The 17,635-nt window shown below is 38.2% G+C and overlaps 3 long non-coding RNA genes across 3 annotated transcripts; all 3 read left to right on the top strand.

The window, feature by feature from the left end:
* Window positions 1-3,590: 3,590 nt before the first annotated feature.
* LOC113025121 (uncharacterized) lies at window positions 3,591-6,217 on the top strand. The gene is made up of 4 exons (XR_013910252.1): window positions 3,591-3,688; window positions 4,274-4,399; window positions 4,708-4,730; window positions 5,882-6,217. It is a non-coding gene; the product is annotated as an uncharacterized LOC113025121 (long non-coding RNA).
* Window positions 6,218-6,977: 760 nt separating this feature from the next.
* On the top strand, window positions 6,978-8,773 carry LOC145429913 (uncharacterized). Its single transcript, XR_013910251.1, has 2 exons — window positions 6,978-8,365; window positions 8,472-8,773. It is a non-coding gene; the product is annotated as an uncharacterized LOC145429913 (long non-coding RNA).
* A 4,527-nt stretch (window positions 8,774-13,300) lies between these two features.
* On the top strand, window positions 13,301-17,385 carry LOC113025120 (uncharacterized). Its single transcript, XR_013910248.1, has 4 exons — window positions 13,301-13,425; window positions 14,858-15,006; window positions 16,060-16,127; window positions 17,165-17,385. It is a non-coding gene; the product is annotated as an uncharacterized LOC113025120 (long non-coding RNA).
* Window positions 17,386-17,635: the final 250 nt, after the last annotated feature.

Below are 17,635 nucleotides of genomic sequence, written 5' to 3'. Positions count from 1 at the left end.
TACCGGGTGGAAATCGAACTTGTGACTCTCGCTCCGAAGGTGTGTAGTCTTATCACTAGACTACACATTACTAGATGTATGCACACCACTCAAAATCAAGACGCATGTATACTTTAATGTCTTTCTGGGTTACCTCCTTCCAACTGTCTTTGTTGTACCTGAAGTTATTTACACTCATTGTTACACAAAATGGAAGTGTAATGGAAGAAAAGAGAGAAGGCCACTAACCACAGATCATCACACACTGAGTGTACGGGTCACATACAAACACATTCATTTATACAATTAATCATTTCATTTCCAAAGGACCATCTTCTTCACATTTTTTATAAACAACCCTTTTTTAAGTTTATAAACTATTGCAGTAGTGATACTGTTACGTCTACACTCTTAACCCTGGACTCTAAACTAGACTTTATAGAGTCTGTGTGGAAACTTTCAATTAAGTAACAACTTGAAGTCGTGACAGCACGCAAACTCGTTTTAAGAGGCTGATGGCAGGAATTTCAGACAAACAAAACTGAAACATACAAAGGTGTAATCATGTTGTCAGGATTGTTTTGTTTTTATTTTCACAGAAATGAAACTCCTGGCTGACTGGATACATTTTCAATGATGAGAAGAAGTAACCAGATAACATGTTTTACTATACTTGTCCAATTTGAATGTAATTTGTGTTCACTGTAGTTGGTACTTTACATTTTTATAGATTCCTTTTTGTGGTAAAAGTTGTTAGAGTGTTCGCACAATGATTACAAATTTAAATCACATTTTAAGGCGACAACTTAATAAACTTGCCTTTTTAAAAGCAGAACTTTCAGATTAAACAGAAACCAAACACATATAATGTATTTTTTTGTCTCACACAGTCACCACAGGCATTTTATTTTCTAAGGGTAAAGAACGTTCAGAGACAACCCTTTGTTATGTACATCAGATTCATGACAGCAGGGAGAAAATGTGAGAAATGTCACAAGACACCTGCTACAACCAGTTTCACATGCATACCAGAGAAAATGACGTAAAAACAGTGAGGTGCCACCGTGAGGATCTGGGGCCGGAGAGCTTTCAGTGTGTGTCATTAAATGTGTTTTGCTTATTGGTTGGTAGATCAGGTCACCAACTAACCGGAAGCTTGGGGGTTCAATCCCAGTCTGTTCCAGTCTATATGCCAAGATAGTACCCCCATGTTGCTCTCCGATGCATCCATCAGAGTATGAATGTGTGTGAATGTTAGATAGGAATTAGAAACAGTGTAGAAGAAAGTGCTTGGGTGAATGCACAAGTTGTGTAAAACGTTTTGAGTGCTCAGGTAAAGTAGAAAATTGATGTATAAGAACCCGTCCATTTGCCATAATGCATGCGACTTTTTTTTTCTGTTCAGCTTGAAAAACCAACACAGCATGTTGTGAGAATTCACTGCATCCTACCACCTGTGTAAATCATGATATACGCTATAAAAGAAAGCCACATGTCATTTGGATCTTTGGTGTTGCCTGACCACAAAGCCACAGCAAATCCAAAGAGGTCTTCTGTAATCCATAAAAAACAAATATGTCATGTCTCTGTGTTTTGTCTTGGTTTATCCCCAATCCTGTGTCAGGTTTGGGGGTTCGTGTACTTCCTGTTTTACTTTAAAGCCTTATTATTTTTATTTGTAACTTATAGCCTCGCATCCTGTGTTCAGCGGGTTTAGTTTTACTTCCTCCTGTCTCCTCATGCTTAATTCGTACCCCTAGTGTTTCCACTTCCCCCATCACCCTTCTCCATATATATTGTGTGAGTTTCGTTTTTTTCCTTGTTAGGTCATCTGCTTATCACGCATCATGTTCTCTCAGGAAAGCTACGTTGAATTTAGTGAAAGTAGTGTTCAGGAGTAGTTCTCCAGGTTTTTTGAAGTGCATTCAAAGCTCTTCTTTTGATGTTTCTTCCTTTTCTTCTCTTCTATGTCAAGATGATCCCATGCTACTACAATAATATAAAAATGTTGAGGTCCACAGTCTTCGGAGGCCAGTCCATGGCTGACGTGTGGTTTTCTTTTATCGTTTTGATACATGCTCAATCATCCAAATAAGGAAACCCCCAAAAGTTGATTCTGTCTATCTGGATGTAACATTTTCATTGGGAGAAAACAAAAGAATATTATATCAAGAAGGCCCTGAGTAAAAGTGATCATCCCAGCAGGATATTTGTCCAAGCTGGGAAGGCTGCTAAAGAAACCTCGAGGTGATCCAGGAGAGAAGAAGGACAACTGCTGTCTAACCAAAAACTGTTAGTCATCCCATATGTGTCAGGAGTATCAGAACAGCTAAGACACATTTTTTCTAAACACAGAGTCTCTGTGGCTTTAAACCCCAAAACATGCCGTGCCAAACATTGGTCCACTCCAAGGATCAGGTCCCCTAATGAAGCCATTGCCAGTCAGACAATTTCCAGATAGTTTTGCATGTTGGATCAAAATGTGATGGCAGTTTTCTGAGTTTGTAATTGAGGAGGTGTTTAAGATCTCTTATTGGAGTTGAGAACTGACAGAGGAACTTTCAGAGAGATGATTACAAAATGTTTGTCAGTCCAGGAGAATGCAAACATTTCCTTTAGTGTTTAGTGTGAGTACACAACATTGTCTGTACACATAATGCAGCTGAACCTGGTTTTGGAAATGGACAGATGAAAGCAGTTTCATTTTTCTAACTAAAAGGTTTTTTAACTCTTGTTTCAGACATCAGGGCTCGAGGGGGTTCACCTAAAACATCAGGCTTTTGCAAGAATATGAGTATAAATAGTCTTACATTGTCTATTGTAACGTGAGGGTTCACTAGATGGTTTGGAATCTCTCTGAATAATTAGGAACAGCAAGATGGAGACTGATAACTTTCTTAGCAGCCTCCTTACTCTCAGCACACAGCAACAACAACCAACACTTCCTGTGTACCGCTCTCATGAATACTTCACTGGCCTCTCAGAAGCTAGGAAATCTTATATGAAGCGCCTTGAGGCGACTTTTGTTGTGATTTGGCGCTATATAAATAAAATTGAATTGAATTGAATTGAATTATACTCAGATCAATGCACGGAAAACAAGTACCGGTAGGTAGCTATAATACATACTTATTACTGCTTTGAACATGCATGTGTAAACATTCAAATGTGTAAACATGTAAATATCAAAACATGTAACCACCAAATAGCTACGTAACCAGCTCTATAACCCTTGTAAACACCTCTTTGTATATCAATTTATATTTAAATTTACTTCTACACTTTACAGTATATATAAGAATTTTCAATTAATCAATAAAGCCCTTAGGCTTTATCTACAGTGATATTACTGTTCTGATCACAGTAATTTCATAGAAGCTAAACTGAAAGTAAACCTGTTCTACATTGTTGTTTCCTGGTTCAGGTGATTGTGCTTACTGAGGGCAAGTCATGCTACAATCTCTGATTTTTAATGGAAATAAACTTGTGTGACTGGATACACTTTTAGTGATTAGAAGATGTGATCACAAAACACACTCTACTATTCTCGTTGAAATTTAAGATAATTTGTGTTCAATATACTTGTGAAATGATCAGGTAGAAAAGGGGAGGAGTTAGTGTGGTCACATGGTCAGAAATTGTTATAAAATGCTGTCAGATCTTCCAAAACGTCCCTTTTGATCAGCGACCCACCTCTGCTGCCTCGTAGGTAAGTTTCTTTGTATCCTGTTTTTATACTTATACTTTGTCACAAGGGTTAAAACGCAAATCAGAGTTTCTGTGGCAGCTTAGGCAGTGAAGTGAACAATGTAACAAACTCTATGGATCAAAAAAGCATGTTTGTTTCAGCTTTACTACTATCAAAACACAAAAAGAAAAGCAATGATTTGGTATCAGCTTATTTGGCTCATAGCTTGATGAAGTAAACCTGTTCAGTACCGTAGAGCAGTTATCTTATCTGTCTACACAGATATAGATCTCTCTGTTCCTTACTTTACAGATAGCTATATGTATACATGCATGTGCACACAGATTAATCACCTCGGGCAATTTTAAAAGAAAGCTTGATAAGACAACACTTTCCTTGCACAAGAAACTGAAACAGCTGGGAGGACAAAAACAAGAAACATCTATAAAAGTAGGGCAGATACCTGCTGCATGTAGTTTCACAGGGACACAAGAGTGAATGATGCAATAAAAATTAGATTTGACTGTGTTAATATGTGACTAGAGAGGGTTCAGTGTATGGTATCTAACATGCTGTGGTAATATGTGTAATATATTTTCTATTTAGGTTGAAAAATCGTAACAACTTTTTGTGAGAATCCAGTGACGTAAATCAGCTCAAACCAACTACAACCACAACCACGATTCATCAGTCCGTTACCATGGAAAAGTATCTGTTTTTAAGCCATAGAAAGCAAGTATTTTACATCATCTCAGTTTGGATATTAACTGTAACTGTCTCTAAAATCTTTTCTTCTTTGTTTTTATTCCAAGTGTAGCATATACAATTAGGTCCCTAAGTACTTGGACAGAAACACAGTTTTTGTGAATCTCCCCTTTGTTTGATTAAAGATGTGGTTGAAGTTCAGACCTTTAGCTGTAATTAAAGTGTTTTATTAAAATTTTGCATTCAGTCATTGTTCAAATAATTGCAAACCTGACTGTATATTCTGTTTCCCCATATTAAGTTAAAATGTTAATGATCTCAATTATCTGTTACAGGTACATGGCTATACATACCAACGGTAGGTTAATAACGCTTGTTTTTATGGGCTCAAATTGTGGTCATAAATATTTTGTACTTGTAAATCAGGATTTGTATGTGTAAAAATAATTTGTGTGTTTAAAAAAGGTTTGTGTGTGGACTTAGCCAAAAAATACGTGTGTCAATCACAAATTTAACTATCCAATCAGAGAACAGGTGGGTTTGGCTATTGGAGCTTCAGGTCCTCCACACATACTTTTTGGCTAAGTCTACACACAAATCTTTTCTTTACGCACACACAAATTGTTTTTACACATACAAATCCTGATTTACAAGTACAAAATATTTATGACCACAATTTGAGCCCATATGTTTTCCTTTACATTTTCTTGAAACTTGGAAGTTAAAAAAAGAAAGTAGTAGTTACTTTTATCTTATTTTTTGTCTTATTTTTACTTGTCTTTTTTAATTAAAAAAACACTTTTAAGTTAAAGTTAAGGCACAAATCATACAATGTTCAATTAGACTTTTTTTTTTTCAATTATACCAGCTTATTTTGAATTTGATGCCAGCAAAACATTTTGCCTATAACCTCCTGTGGTTTGTCTTCTGTCCTGGTTAAGGCAATGTAAGAAACATTCCTCTGTTCAACACATGAAGGACAAAGTCAATTAAAAACAGTTATGATGATGAAATGGAAATCACTTTGTCAGAAGATAAAGCTCATCAGCGCATCTATTTAGACTAAGTCCAAGCTAAGAGCAAAAAAAGTGGAATGCTGTCAGGTTTTTGGTCATACACCAATGAGAATCATGATTTAAAAAAAAAAAAATGTATTTACTGGTGCTTCATTTTTGGAGAACATTTGTTGCTGGCAACAAATTCAAAGAGAGTAAATTCAGGTTTTCTTCTTTTCTTTTCTTTTTTAAAGGAAGGAAAATGCAAAATATCACTGGTAAAAAAGTTGATGTATCATATTATTAGTTTAATGTTTGTTCAAACAGTTTGCAAATTCATGGATTGTGTTTTGACTCATTTATTTACTTTCTGAGGAAAGTTGCTTAATGTGGTTTTAACTGGGATACCATATAGAAAATCTTTTTTGTAATTTGGATCATCCAACCCTTTAAATAATGCAGTTAAAGCAGTTGTGAATTCCTTAATCATACATCTTTTTTACTCTTTTTACAGCTAAGAAATCAGCACCCTTGTTCCATAACAAAGAAAATCACATTTTTAAAATAATACCACAAATATCATTCAGTTTTAATTATCTCCATAAAGGTGACTTCATCTTTCGACGTGTTGTCTTTAAAAATTGGTGTGATAAATCAACTCAGGTTCATACTGTATCTAAAACAAAATCTAATAACCTCCTCAAAAGAAAATACGCATTTTCAAATGTTTTTACCGTTCCTAAGAAATCAAAAAGAAATCATGAATATATGAAATTCTTTGAAATTCTTTTTCCTTCAAAAATTCTCAGCATACCCGGCAATCAGATTTTTTTTTTATCCGAAGTTAAAAGTTTCAATGCACAAATTTTTTCTGAGATATTGACAGCAGCTGAAGTGAAACATTTAAATGATAAACTCAATACTTGTAGAATAGAAGAGCAGAAAGAACTGAAGCTTAAGGATGAATGTAAACCGATTCATCGACAGAATAACGAGTATGAGAAATTTTATCATTTAATAATTGAAGAAATGCAGAAAAAAATTCCAAGTGTTGAGCCAAACAGCTTTTTTCCATTTCTGAAAGAATACCTTCAAAGTAATGAACAAAAGCAGTATGTATTTGCTATTGTTGTCATGAAACATAGTAAAAATATCATTGTTTCTCCAGCATTTAGGCCAGATTTTAAAACCCAAAAAACCCAGAAAACAATAAAGCATAGTGAACCTTGTTTATGTGAAGCTTTGGAACCTTTTTTGCAACAGTTTGGAATTTTAGTGGAGGATATTCTGATTTATACATTCAATAGTCCTTGTTTAGGTTGTTTGTGTCTACTTCTTGGAAAAGCTTATCTCTGGCGCTTTAAATATGGATTTTCCACAACTGTAGCATTCACACAATTTTATAAACAAAATTGTTTCCAAACTCTCACCTACTCATCTACCAACATGTTAGGTCCACGCGGTGTGTTTTATGAAGACAGTCAAAGATGTAAGCGTGATTGCTTCAAACTGAAGTCTTTCACAGACACACGTAAAATCTTCCAAAATATCAGGAAACTTAGAGAAAAAGAAGAAAAAGAGAGCTTCCGTAAGAAAATTGAATGTTATGTGTCTGTGCTGAAAACACTGGCAAAAAATTCCTTTTGTTCACGTGAAACACATTTACAACGTGGTAAAAACACAATTTATTCTTTCGTATTTCCCCAAGAGATCCAAGATGAATGTAGAGAGAGTCTTGTAGAGGACTGGTGTGAACTGGTGAACGACAGTGCCATGTCTATGATATGCTGTAGTCAAAATACTCCCAAGGCATTTGAAATTACTGTGGCAAAAATTAGAGAAAAAATGGCCATGAATTGCACTGATCCCACACTTGAACTTATTTACCAAAATCCTATCTCCTCTTGTGAGACCAACAGTCCTTTAAATCTTTACCATCTTCAAAATAAACCATAATTAAACTGAAATTAATAAAATTAATATTATTTTTGATTAATAATAGAAAAACAATTATTAGTAATTAATTAATAATATAATAATTAACCCTAAAACACTATCACTATAAATAGTAACACCATCACTAACGCCGGGTGATTTTTACCCAATATAATATACCCAACAAGAAGTACTTGGCATCAAAATATATCAAAATATGACAACACATGATCAATTAGAGTGGCCGTCTTTTATTTCCAACTGTGCCATGTCAAACAAAATGGAAAAAGAAGTGCCATGGGGGACCCTAAAAAATGCTCCAACATTACTGAAAAATTATGAATTTGAGAACAAAAAATTCTTTAACAAAAAAATAATTAATGGAAAATTTTAAACTTCTCTGGTGAAGGCACAGTCTCCTCGACAAGCGCACAGGTGCAGGATAGAGAAACAAAAAGTTGTACTTTGTTGTATTGGTGGGTAAAAACTAAGTGAAATTCACCCAAAACCTGCTTTACCCTCTATCACTATTGCCAGGTGAAAATCATACATGGCTGTAAAAAAAAAAAAAAAAAAAAAAAAAGAACAAAAAAGAAAAGAAAAGAGAAAAAAGCAGGCTGTACCTTCAAAGACATCAAAGACAATGCTGAAGCTACCCAAGGACCCATGACACTCAGACAAACGCAACATATTCAAAATCATTTAAATATATTTGCTCAAGTGAAAATCATCCGGCGTTGTTCTAGAGTTAATTAATAATTAATAATAAACCCTTTTTAAAAACGTATATTAAATTATATATCATAAGATATATAATTTAATAGATATTTATATACGTCCAGAGTAACAGCCGTAGACTGCAGTTTGCCGCCTGTTAGGTAGTCAGTAATCCAGGGGAGCTGAACTCTGAGAGCAAACAGCCTGGTGACTGTAGCGTGCCGAGGGGCTCACGTGGATCTGTGGCTGACTCTGGAGCTGAGACTGGAGGTGTTCAACGAGGACTCCTACGAGGCAGCAGAGCTGATGCGCTGATCATTAATGGCCGAGGCTGCTCACACCAAAGGTGGGTTAATGAGTTATAAACTGTAATAATATCTTGTAGCTTGGAACAGAAAAATCTCATCTTTGTTCTCTGTCTTGCTGCCTCCTCCTGTTGGTTTGTGTGTTAGTGAGTGGCAGGATTCTCCAGTCCAGTGAGCACAGCTCCATCAGCTGGTGGAGTTCAGTCAACAGACCTGCTCTCAACAACCAGCAGTGTGCTCAAACATCGGTTTCTCCTCCATCCTGCACGATGTTTTACACTCCAGAAGCAGTAAATCAGGATTACATCACCTCTCTGTAGAAGGAAACTTTCCAAGTGTCCTTAATTTGGATTCTTGTCTCCTTCTCAGTTCCTTCCTGGTGTGTGTGCTGGACTGGATCCTCTGGCTCTGTGCCATCTTTTACTTATAATAAAAATCATTGAAACTTGTGTCACTCGTCTGAGTCTGCATTTAAATCCATGTGTTCTTGTTCTCTGTGTCAAAGATGTGAGCCACAACCACAAACCAAACTAAATTTAGTCCATAAAGGCAAAAATTGCAAAAACAGCCTGAATGTTTGTCAAAAAGATGGAAAATTGCATGAGGTTCTCTTTGGGTGGGTGACTATAACCTACTCAAGGTGGCTCTGGAGGAATAGATCCACCCAGAGGGAGCAGAGAGGCTTTTCCTAGATTGAACTAACTGTAAGAACCTCAAGTTCCTTCACTTGCCAAGAAGCTAAACCCAAGACAAGCCAGGTGGGCTCATCTTTAATATATTTAATTTCACATGTCATATTGACCAGGCTGTAAGAACACAAAACCTGATGCACTCTCTCACCTATGAGTCAGATTCTTCCACTGAACCTTTGACCACGGTTCTTCCAGCCTGCAGCTTTGTGGAAGTCGTTACCTGGAAGAATGAGGAGAAGGTCAGGCAGACTTTGAGGTGTCTGTCAGGAAGAATGCAAAGCTTTCATTTAAGATAAGATAAGATAAGATAAGATGACCTTTATTAGTCCCACACATGGGAAATTTGTTTTGTCGCAGCAGGAAGTGGACAGTGCAAAAGTTATGAAGTAAAAATTAGAATACAATAAGAATAAATACAGTACACAACTACACAAATAAAATAAATTACTATATACAGTAGAATAAAATAGAACATTCTATTCTATTTCGAGGGCCTCCGGCCTCTGGGCCTGCAGCTCGATTCACTCTGGCGCAGCTGGCTGCCGGCAGAGCCGGCGGGCACGCCGGTGCAGCCCCCTCTAGCTTCTGCTCGGTGGCTACTGGGTGACGCCTCAACTGGGGATCCTCAGCCCTTCCCATGAGGGTGGCATGGATGCCCCTCCGGTGGTCCTCCTTGGGCTCTTGCACTCTGAGGCCTCTGGATGTCTGGGGCCTGGATCTCCTCCATGCCTGCTTCATGCCCTGGGGGACGGGGCTATGGCTCGCTACATCCTCTTGCAGACCATTACATGTGGAAACCATTTGAATACAAGCGCGCTGATCCACACAGGTGTGCACACGGATGTTCACTGCTCGTAGACTTAAAGTACACCTTTCTTGGCTGCTACTTCAAAGCACATTGTGCGCTGTCTGTCCTGCGTGCTGCACAACAACATTGAATATTTAGTATTTACTGCTGTTTACACTTAGCTAGATTAATGCGATGGTGTTGTGTTTAGTATGTTGCTTTGGTTTTTTTTTTTTTTGCTTGTTTTCTATTCTTTTTCTCTCAACAGGTGATCCAGGAGATTTTTTTTTCCTCCCCCCCTTTCTCACTGTCCCTCTCCCCTTCTGTTTTTCTTTTCCTTCCTCTTTCTCTCTCCCTTTCCTATCCCTCACTCATGTCTGTCCCGTCTGTAACATCTGAAAATAAAATATAATAAATAATAAAAACAAAGGTCGATCAAATGGACCAATACGGCAATGCCACGATGATCCATTTGGCAAAGTAAATCCATTGGGTATCCTTGTTGGTCTTCAGACAACAATTCTGATGGCTAAAGAACCAAATGGGACAGGCAAAAAAATAAAAATAAAATAGAATAAAATATACAATAAGATAAAAATAGAAAACAAATGCTATATACAACTGAGTAAAAATACAACGATGCCAGAAAAGATGATTGCACTTAGTATTATTGCACATGTGTGGATGTGTGTGTTTGATCAGTTAAAGTCTTTATTGTGGAGTCAGACATCAGTGGGGAGGAAAGACCTGCGAAATCTCTCCGTCCCACACCGTGGGTGCCGCAGTCTCCCACTGAAGGAGCTGCTCAGTGCTGTCACAGTCTGCTGCATGGGGTGGGAGACGTTGTCCAACAAGGATGACAGCTTAGCCGCCGTTCTCCTGTCACTCACCACCTCCACTGTAGCTTGCCATCACCAGTGTGTGAATGGGTGGATGACTGGATATGTAAAGCGCTTTGGAAGCGCTATATAAATACAGGCCATTTACCATTTACCTCCACTGGGTCCAGAGGGCATCCTAGAACAGAGCTAGCCATTCGGATCAGCCTGTTCAGTCTCTTCCTGTCCCCGGCAGAGATGCTGTCGCCCCAGCAGACCACACCATAAAAGATAGCAGAAGCCACCACAGAGTCATAGAAGGTCTTCAGGAGTGGGAGTTCAGTGTGAGTGCCCGACATCATCACGAAGCTTCAAATGTTCATTCATTCATGACAGTCATAGCTCTGTTCTCTGATCTTTGCAGCCTGATGTCAAAAAGTGTGTGAGCACCACTGTTATGGTGGAGTTTGCCCCGTTTGTTAAACCTCGATGAGTTTCTACTGTTGAAGGCATTTTTATTTTCTAAACTGGGAGCACACCAACATCTGCTGCTTTGATGGACTTACAGCAGACCATTAAAACTGAGGTTAAATACTCAGCCTCACCGATTTGTTCAAGTACTCAGCTGTGCCTCATTACAAATTTGAGGTTCTTGCACTTTTCTACACTGCAGTTCAAGTTAAAATATTCTTCTTCTTCATTTTGGAACACATTTAGCTTTATATCTTCAAATAACTGGCAAAGCATTAAAGCACACCCACACAGTATTTTTCTCGTGATGATGTCAGGGATTTCAGAGAAACAAAACTGAAAGTGAGAGTATTGTACATTATAGTTTCCTGGTTCACTGAGGGCTAATCAAGATATAATATTTGGTGAGTTTTTGAATGCTTAAATGATTCAAAGTTTAATGCTGAGTGGCTTAAACAAATTAATCTGAAAATAGAAAAAGGACTGGATTGAGAATGAGTGAAAAAGCAGCCAATGACCCAAAAAATAAAAAAAAATTGAAAGACCTTCAGAAAGCCTGATGAACTATTACTCAAGACCACTTAAAAAATTTACAAGAACAGCTGTTTGGGAAAAAATATATATAAAGAAATGAGGAGCAGGTCAAGACTTTTGCACAACACTGTCCTCATATCGACTGGTCGAAGGTTTCCAGCTGGTGCTACAGAACCTTTACAGAACCAGATACTTCACCACACAGAGCATCTTTACTTCCTGTCAGCTGATGAACCGGAGACCATGGAGACCAAGTACAGCAACGTGTCCCTGGCATCATTCATTAATCCTCCTCAGCAGCTGATTCTTCTTTGTAGTATATAAGGATGTCAAGAGATTTATTCTAAAGACACTTCTTCAGCTGAGAGTCAGAGAGTAGAAACACACACGCTGCAGTTTTTACTTGCAAGGGCGGTCACAGAGCTCTCACACCAGAGTGGGGGCCCTGCGATGTGCGCTCTGTTCTTGCACTTGTCTTTATTTATATACAAAAACAATACAACAGTGAATACGTCTATTGATAGACACAGGAATGTTAGTGCATATGTAGGTGTATGTGTGATTCTGAAGGACGCGGCCCCTCTTCTTGTTAGGGAGTGCAGATAAAAGTGTCCAGCTCTCCTCCTCCTGGTAGGGATTGAAACTGCTTGTTCCGCTATTATCGCTGTGGGAAAGAGTTTATAAAACAGAACAAGTCTTGTAGTGGACAACAGTCTAAGTCATAAAAGGTCATCATGCAGTATTCTATCACATGTAAACTTATATCATTAAAAGCTTATACTGACTACTAAGTACAATTTTCCATTGACAAAGGACAAATTTCTTTACTGTTTCATTTACTTCAATTAAGCACAGGTACCTGTTCCCTTTAATCTCTTCAGCAGTTGAAGTGTTACAGAGCGCTAAGATTAACTAAAGTTTCAGCTTCACTAAATTAAATCTGTGTAACGTGATCATTTGGACAGAATAAGAGAAGGTGATGAATCAAAGATGACTTTTTGAACCTGAAAAAGGCCTCGACCTCATCTCCAAAGCTTTAATGTAGTGTTGGTGTTAGTGCACTTCACTGTGTGTGCATTGTGTGTGCACAGTGTGCTGCTCTCATTTTGTTTTAAAATATTAATTCATGAGCTGCAGCTCGTTTGCTTAACTGACAGTCGTAGCTCTCAATTCTGCTGGTCGTTCAGTCAAACTGCTTCTGAGATCTATACAGAACTACAACACTACAAAGAGTGTGTGAGCATCACTGTCATGCTGCGTTCTGTTTAAACCTGCTGATGGCAGCTTAAAAGTAACATTTAAACTCTTTTTTTCAGACTCATTGTGGTTCACCCAGAACATTACAATGGTGTTTTGCAGAGTGTACACTAATATTGACTCACCCCAGCTCTAAAGTAGACCTTATGAAGGCAATATAACACTTTTCAGTTTGCCCACAAAGCACTTAAGAATGTCCAGAGTGTTCCTGCAATGACGACAGTGATTTCAGAGAAACAAAACTGAAAGTCAGAGTGTTGTACATTAAGGTTTCCTGGTTTGAGGGCTGAGAGCTTGTAAACATGTAATGTCTGTTTTTTTTTTACTGAAATGAAGTCCTACATAGTAGATACGCCTTCAGTGGTTAGCAGAAGTGATCACATAACACACACAGCGCTGTTTAGAAAGCTGTGAGAGTTGTGAAAAAACCAGGAAGGAGGGGAGGAGTTAGGCTGACCACATGATCAGGAATCCTCATAAATTCTGTCCGACCTCCCAAAACTGCCCTAATTGATCAGCGCATCAGCTCTGCTACCTCGAAGGTAAGTTTCTTTGTTTATTTGAATCTTTTCTTTGAATTATAATCCAGTCACAAGAAGGAATAATCTGACTTATTCCTTCTTGTGACTATAATTACTAGAGAAATGTCACAAGGGTTAAAGATACAAATAAGAGTTTGTGGGGCAGCTCAGACAGTCGGATGAAAAAAAAAAAACCGTGGCTGAATCAGCACAAAACACTCAGGGTTAAAGCTATTAGACAAAAAGAAGCCAAACTATTAATGTAAATGTGTTAGTTTTTCATACATCTATAAATCTCTCTATATGTCTATATGAATACAGAGCTCTGTCCCTCTGTCACGATCTCTTGGTGAGTGCAGATCGTGTGAGGTTTGTACGAGGACCCAAACATAGACCGCAGGAGACAAGGTAGTGGTTAACTAAGGGCGTGCTGTTTATTTAGGCAGATTTTCAAAATGTGAACTCAGACAGGAAAAATCCAAAATAACAAAAAACTAAACCGAGAAACACCTAAACTGTGAGAACTAAATAAGTAAACACAAAACTTGGAACACTAGAAAAATCTTGGAGGCAACACGGAAACACGAGGAGGGATTCACTGGAAGAAACACAGACAACTCCCGGGAGGAACACAACACACCGACGAAGACCAAGGCAAAACTGACACAATAAATACACACAAGAGGGTGATCGGGGAAGTGGAAACACATGGGGGGAAAGCTGGGACAAATTAAAGGTGACGAGACAGAGCGACGCAAAGCAGAACACATTGAACATGGGACGCAAGACTGTCAAAATAAAACAGGAAACACACAGGCTTGACACAGCGGCCGGCATGAACAGGGAGGGAAAAGATGAAACACGAGGAGAGGAGCAGGGCAAGACAGGTGAGACTAAACACGGTGACACGACTAAGACACAGAGCGGGCAAAAAGAGATGAAAACATGGAGACACAAGACACACGGAGGGGCGAGAGACAAATGCAAACACACGGGGAGGAGACAAACACACAAGAGAAACCTCAGGGAATAAATCATAATAAAGGAAAAACCAAAAATCTCAATACAAATATGATACAAAGAGCAACATGCAATAAGCTCAGGATGCTCCTGACACCCTCTCTCATATAGATGTACGGACTACTCAGTATTTGGGTAAAACTACATTACATTTTGAATATGAATGGCACAACATGACTGCGTCATTTATATTCCCAACAAGTCATCTCACGGCATTCAGTTTCTTTTGTGTAAGACCTTAAGAGGAACAGGAAGTTGAGTCAGGAAACTTCTGTAAAACTGCAGGGCGGTAACCTGCTTGGACATGCAAACAACAGTGAATGATGCAAAACAACGAGGTGTGTCTGTCATGATATGGGGCTAGCAGCTTTCAGCGTCATTCAAAGTGCTGTAAGACTGTAATATTGTAACATGTAATATTGTTTTTTCTCAGGTTGAAGTCATCACATCAGCGTCCACTGAATGCACAGTCAATCAACTGTGTATCTCAGTGTATACCATCTATACCAACACCAAGTTAATGAAACTGATGTTGCTTGACCTCAAAGTCAATTCAGCATGTACCCTTGGGATCCACAAAAGGCAAGAATCTTATAACAGTTTGGATATTAACTATAACTGTTTCTAAATAGTATGCAGATCATAGGTATTGCAAAAATTGCAAAGAGAATGGGTATGAAAAATCTATAGTAAAACAAAAGCCTGAATGTTTGTCAAAAAGATGGAAAATTGTATGAAGTCCTCTTTGGGTGGGTGACTATAACCTACTCACGGTGGCTCTGGAGGAATAGATCCACCCAGAGGGAGCAGAGAGGCTTTTCCTAGATTGAACTAACTGTAAGAACCTCAAGTTCCTTCACTTGCCAAGAAGCTAAACCCAAGACAAGCCAGGTGGGCTCATCTTTAATATATTTAATTTCACATGTCATGTTGACCAGGCTGTAAGAACACAAAACCTGATGGTTCTTCCAGCCTGCTGCTTTGTGGAAGTCGTTACCTGGAAGAATGAGGAGAAGGTCAGGCAGACTCTGAGGTGTCTGTCAGGAAGAATGCAAAACTTTCTTTGATGGACTTTGATGGACTTACAGCAGACCATTAAAACTGAGGTTAAATATTCAGCCTCACCGATTTGTTCAAGTACTCGGCTGTGCCTCATTACAAATTTGAGGTTCTCGCACTTTTCTACACTGCAGTTCGCAGTTCAAGTTAAAATATCCTTCTTCTTCCTTTTGGAACACATTTAGCTTTATCTATTCAAATAACTGGCAAAGCATTAAAGCACACCCACACAGGTTTTTCTCGTGATGATGTCAGGGATTTCAGAGAAACAAAACTGAAAGTGAGAGTGTTGTACATTATTGTCTCCTGGTTCAGGTGATAAGATCATAGGTATTGGGAGAGTTTTTCCTCTGTATACCACCACAGTGAATTAAAGCAATCAAGATGTGGTTGAAGTTCAGACGTTTAGCATTAATTTAAGGTGTTTAACAGAAGTATTGCATAACCAGAATTGCAGTCATTTTTTACACTTTGTTATAAAATTACATAGTTTTTTCTTACTTTTTGATCTGTTTTCATAGACTGCATTTCCTCAAATCAAGTTGAAAATAATCTCAAATCTTTGTCTTTTTTCAGGCCGAAAAGGCAAATGAGAAAGATGAGAAAGCTGGCACGTTACAGCTGCGAGGCTGTTCGCACCAAAGGTGGGTTGGAAGTGAAAAATCTAATGTAGTGTACTATTTTAAAAAACAACCGTAAAGTCAAAGTTTTTCTGGGTGTTTGGGTGTTCTAGTGGAGCGTATTATTACATGATTTACATGTTACATGCAGCCCTAGTTTTATATATAATATATATCACAGGTTCTGGTTAACAAACTGCTTCTGAATGTCACGTAGAAAGAGACAGGCGACTCAGTCGCAGACTCGGTTTGGCAGTTCAGTTCGTTTACAGTGAGTGAGCAAATGTGCCAGGGAGTTAGTGGTCCAAGGGGGTCCAACCTGTCCAATATTTACAGTGCTCTCAACCACACCACTGGTGGGGTCCAAAACCTGTGCACAGAGATACTGGGAGGTCAGGCAAAGCACAACGAGGGACGATGTCACACAAACACAGAGAAACGATAGTCAGGGTTGCAGTTCAACGATCCAGCGAAGACAGGATTCAACCTCAGCTTAATAGTGGTCTTATCAGCCAGGTGGTCAGGAACAGGTGGAGCCTCACAGGTGCGCACAATCAAAGGCGGGATGAGAGACGAGCCCAAGGACCCGGGGCAAAACACCAGACACAGAGAGCAGAGAAACCGAACCCCTGACACTGAAAGTGTCTCTGTGGGACCAGAATCATTTTGTTTTTACATTTTGAAGTTGTGAGCAACATTTAATTACATAGAGAGACAAATTATTTTGAAAATTAAGCCAAATCTTATTTTGAATTTGACTCCAGCAAATTATTGTGTCTGCACTCAAGCAGCTTGTTTTTTTCTTGTCCAATGAGAAGCTTTGTTTTGTTTTGTAATAGTACAAACATAGTAAAAATAGATTTTGTTTTTCAGTTTAATATCATTGGATTGTGTTTTTATTTATTTCCAAAGTGTTTTAACCTTTCGGGAAATGTTGCTTAACGTGGTCGTTGCTGCATTGTGACATCTCTTTTGTCATTTGGACAAATCAACCTTTGAATTCCAGTTTCTAGCAGCTGTGAATGTTCTCATCACGCCTTTTTTGTCCTCTCTTTCTTTAGTGAAGAGATCTGCACCCTGGCACCAGAAAATAGAAGATAAGTTCAAATTCACTTTCAAATACAAGTTATATAAATTTAAAAAATCAACCCAGATCAGCACCTTTGCTAGCAAAAAAGCGCAACAATTATATTTTGGAAATCTTTTACAAAAATCATTTGCAAATGGCAAAAAGTTTGAATTCAAAATTAAAGAAGCTGGAAACTCTACCGATAAAAATGGCCATAATAATCTTCTTGTATCCAAAAATAGTCACTTTCTCAAAAGAAAGTTGTCATTTCCGGATGATCTTGCTGTTAAACCAAAAAGAAATCCTGCCTATCCAAACTCTATCAATCCTTTCCGTTCAAAGATTCTCCACATATCTGGTAATCAAATTTTTTTTTTATCCGAAATTTTCAATACACACAATTTTTCCGAGACGTTGACAGCAGCCGAAGCAAAACATCAAAATAAAATTCTACCAAATTTAC

This window comes from Astatotilapia calliptera, chromosome 7 (assembly GCF_964374335.1).
Source record: "Astatotilapia calliptera chromosome 7, fAstCal68.1, whole genome shotgun sequence".
NCBI lineage: Eukaryota > Metazoa > Chordata > Actinopteri > Cichliformes > Cichlidae > Astatotilapia > Astatotilapia calliptera.
The sequence above is the reverse complement of the archived record's forward strand: the minus strand, read 5'-3'. Positions and strand labels throughout refer to the sequence as shown.